The 4,368-nt window shown below is 39.8% G+C and overlaps 1 pseudogene; it reads left to right on the forward strand.

Annotated features, from left to right (window-relative positions):
* The first annotated feature begins 1,685 nt into the window (after window positions 1-1,685).
* Window positions 1,686-2,573, forward strand: LOC141562690 (transcription elongation factor A protein 1-like; annotated as a pseudogene).
* Window positions 2,574-4,368: the final 1,795 nt, after the last annotated feature.

Raw genomic sequence — 4,368 nt, forward strand, 5'->3', positions numbered from 1 at the left:
GATTAATTTTGTTTTTTTTCCAGTTTTATAAAATATTTTTGGCAATTGATTGGTGTGGCACTGTATAAGTAGATCAATTTAGACAGAATATTGTCATTTTTATTGAATTAGCTTGGCCAAACCATGAACAATTGATATTTTTTTTCTTTTTTTTTCCTGCCTAGCCTTCTTTTAGTATGAATTTTATAAATGTAACATTTTTTGAAAGTACATATGCATAGGTAATTTTTTTTTACAACATTATCCCTTGCACTCCCTTCTGTTCCCAATTTTCCCTGCCTTTCCTCCACCCCCTCAACTAGATGGCAGGCATTCCCATACATATTAAATATATTATAGCATATCCTAGATACAATATATGGATGCGGAACTGAATTTTTTGTTGTTCTTACAAAGGAAGAATTGGATTCAGAAGGTAAAAATACCCTGGGGAGAAAAACAAAAATTGTTAACAGTTTACACTCATTTCCCAGTGTTCCTTCTCTGGGTGTAGCTGATTCTGTCCATCATTGATCAGTTGGAATTGGATTAGCTCTTGTCTCTGTTGAAGATATCCACTTCCATCAGAATACATCCTCATCCAGTATCATTGTTGAAGTGTATAATGATATCCTGGTTCTGCTCATTTCACTCAGCATCGGTTGATGTAAGTAAGTCTCTCCAAGCCTCTGTGTATTCATCATGCTGGTCATTTCTTACAGGTTTGGCAATTTTCAATGCTGTAAAGTACCCATGCATCTATCTGGGAAATAAAAACTATTTTAAAAAAAGAATAAAATACTTGGTGATTTGAACTGCATCCCAACGTAGAAGAATTTAAGTTTGAGTAGCCTGACTTGGGACTGGATAGAGAGATTAGAATCAGGTTGATAAGGACCTTAAATGTTTTTTCAACAGCAGAGAATCACAAGGGTGGAATTTGCTGAAACTCTAGAAACAAGTTATTGTTTATTTCAGTCCATGAATCAAAGCCACTGCTTATTTTAGAATTGTCAGTATCTAGACCAAGTTTATGGTCACTTCAAGAAAAGGACTGGAAAGGCTGAATAAGCACAAGATATGACTAATGTTAGTCACCCAAGTACATGGAGCAAATAGATATTTGTAATGGGCAGAACTCTGTGTGATTGATTCAGTCCTACAAGATGTCATCTCAGTGCAATTGGGATAATGATTCCCTACTTTCCAGGTACTTAGTGTAGTTCTGAGGGTTAGCACCTACCCTACAAGATCCACATCTCTGATGGTGTACTTAGAAGAGAGTATATAAGAGCTAAGAGATCTGGGAGGGAGACAGACTCAGAGAGAGACTGAGGAGTGGAGGCTGGAGTTCAAGCTCTCCAACTCAGACTCGATGACAAGACCCTGGTGGTGGCTGTCCCGTCTCCTATCGCTCTGAGTTAAATCCTCGTTTCAAGTATACTACCTTCAAGTATACTTCTCCAAAGTCCAGCCCGCTCCATCCGCTGTCTGTGCCTGGGAGGAGCAGTCCCCAAGCCCGGTCTTTATTTGTGGCTGAGAGGGCCCTGGGCCTTGGTTCTCGGTGGGTGTCTCTTCTTGACATCCTGGGACTGCTGCACCTCTCCCACGCTTTCTCTTCTGATATCACCCTCTTGCTCCCGCTTGTCCCGTGTCCCATCCCCTCGGGATGTGGGCGAGAGTGGGGTTGGAAAAGCACCCGAGCCATGGAGGTGGAGATCCTTCCCACAGCCAAGAAGATAGATAAGATGGTGCAGAACAAGAACGCAGCTGGGGCACTGGATTTACTAAAGGAACTTCAAGACGTTCCCATGACTCTGGAATTATTGAGGTCCACAAAAATTGGAATAACGGTAAATACTGTAGGAAGCAGAGCACAGATGAAGAAGTCACATCATTAGCCAAGTCTCTCGTCACACGCTGGAAGAAGTCGGTCTCCGGGCCCTCCAAGACTGAAGAAACCAAAAAAGGGACCTGCTCACTCTTCCCAATGCAGGCCTGAGGCAAAACTTGAAAGGAGCTGCAGGAGCAAAGCAAAGGAAGAGACAAAGGCTTCTGATTCCTTCATTAAAGCTTTCCCCCGGGCACCAAGCACTTCAGATTCGGTTCCAATCAAGTGCCGAGAGTTGCTTGCTGCAGCCCTCAGAACTGGAGGTGACTACTTCGCTATTGGCGCCGATGTAGAAGAACTGGGCGCTCAGATTGAGGAAGCTGTATATCAGGAGTTTCGGAACAGGAACATGAAGTATCAAAACAGGCTACGAAGGACAACAGCAAATCTCAAGGATGCAAAGAATCCAAACTTAAGGAAAAACGTACTGTGTGGGAACATATCTCCAGATTCCTTTGCTAGAATGACTGCAGTAGAAATGGCTAGTGAGGAACTTAAAGAGATGCGCAGAAACCTGACCAAAGAAGCTATTAGAATACATCAAATGGCCCGGACCGGTGGGACCCAAACGGACCTATTTCGATGTGGCAAATGTAACAAGAAGAACGGTACCTAGACCCAGTTTCACACCCTAAGTCCTTATGAACCTATGACAACATATGTTTTCTGTAACGAATGTGGAAATAGATGGAAGTTGGTTTAGAAGAAGAAATTCGCCAGATACCTGGACACTTACAAAGGAAGATTTTGAATTAGCTTTAAAAACTAAGTCAAGAATCTAGTTTCCCTGCAAATGAGATTTTGTAAAGCAGAAAAAATCCTCAGGGTTAGTTTTTGTTTTTGTTTTTGTATTCTCTTGAAAACATTCTTAGAGAGTCAGTGTTAGGTCAGATAGTGTATGGTGTATGGTGTATGTTTAAAACTTTTTTTTTCCCATTTTGATAACGAAGTCAACATTAAAGTTTTATCAATTTCAACTGTTGGTAACTTGTTTCTTTTTCTTCCAAATGGGAAATGAACTTTAACTTTTTTTTTAAATCTGAAACATACACAAAAACGATTTTGCTTCTCTGTTCATGTGAAAGTGGAATTTGCATTTGTTTCTGTACTGACATGTTCCTACTTTATTAAAGGAGAAGAAAGATTAGTGTAATTTTGGGATTGCCAAATGTAGTGTGGTAAAGAAATCATATTTGGACAGCTGATCTAGTTTGTAGATACCATTTTCAATGAGTCTCTCCCTTTGATCATAAGGACTGTTAATAAGCCTTAGTGATTAGATATCCTTTTGCATCTGTGACTAGCTGTGACCAATTGCAATTCTTGTACTCCTTAACTCTAAATTACTGCTCTTAATAGATCTTCCATGGGGGAAATTGATTTTAAATAAATTGTTTGTTAAAAGTGATCAATTGTCCTTTTTTATTTGTTTGATAGCAGATTTTAAATTCAAATTTTAAATTTAAATTAAAAACTTTAAATTTAAACTTAAAAAAAATCCTTAATCTTGTTTTCTGTGTGATTTTGGGCAAGTCAATTAATTTCTCTCAGCTACAATTTCTTGAACAGTGAAAGGAAGAATAATAACGGCACTTACCTCCCAACATACTTCTAAAGGTCAAATGCTGTATTTAAAGCTCTTAGAACACGTATAGCACATAGTCAGCACAAAATAAAAGTATGGTTTCTTCCCTTTATCTTGTTTGATTTTGGACATGTTTCCTTTAAAAAAAGGGGTACAAGTTGTCACAGACTCTTATCTGTGGGAATCTGTAGAGCTCCAGTAGTGTCCCTATCTGGACAGAAAGAGCAGACATGGCTCCTCCAATAATAGCTATTACCTTGTCCTGCCTCTCACAGCTAAAATTTGGAGTGGAGGTCAGGCCCTGACCTGACAGCCACTGTAGGGAGCTCTCCAATGTCCTGCAATCCTTATAGTAGGTGTTGTAGATGTGAAACAACTGGGTAATGTTAGGGAAAACTACATCCGAGGAAGAGGCATAGAAAATACACCATAACTGAGGGAATTTAGTGAGGGGGAGAATCATTGTGTGAATCTTACTCTCATCAGGAGAGGCTCAAAGAGTAAATAATTAACATATTTGTTTTTCAGATAATTTTCTCTCACCTCATTAAAAGGGGGTAGAGGAAAAGGGAAAAGGAAAAGGAGAATAAGTGAAGGGACTTGGAGGGAGGGGGGAGGGATACTAAAAAAAGGGAGGGTTGTGCGTCACAAGGGGGGTCTATAAATTAAATATCGGGGAGGGGGATCAGGGGGGTCAAGGGAAAAAGCATAATCTGGGGATAATATGATGGCAGGAAATACAGAATTAGTAATTTTAACTGTAAATGTGAATGGGATGAATGCTCCCATCAAACGGAGACGGATAGCAGATTGGATCAAAAATCAGAACCCTACCATATGTTGTCTGCAGGAAACACACTTAAAGCAGGGAGATACATACAGAGTAAAGGTAAAAGGTTGGAACAGAGCCTAT

This window comes from Sminthopsis crassicaudata, chromosome 3 (genome assembly GCF_048593235.1).
Source record: "Sminthopsis crassicaudata isolate SCR6 chromosome 3, ASM4859323v1, whole genome shotgun sequence".
Lineage (NCBI taxonomy): Eukaryota > Metazoa > Chordata > Mammalia > Dasyuromorphia > Dasyuridae > Sminthopsis > Sminthopsis crassicaudata.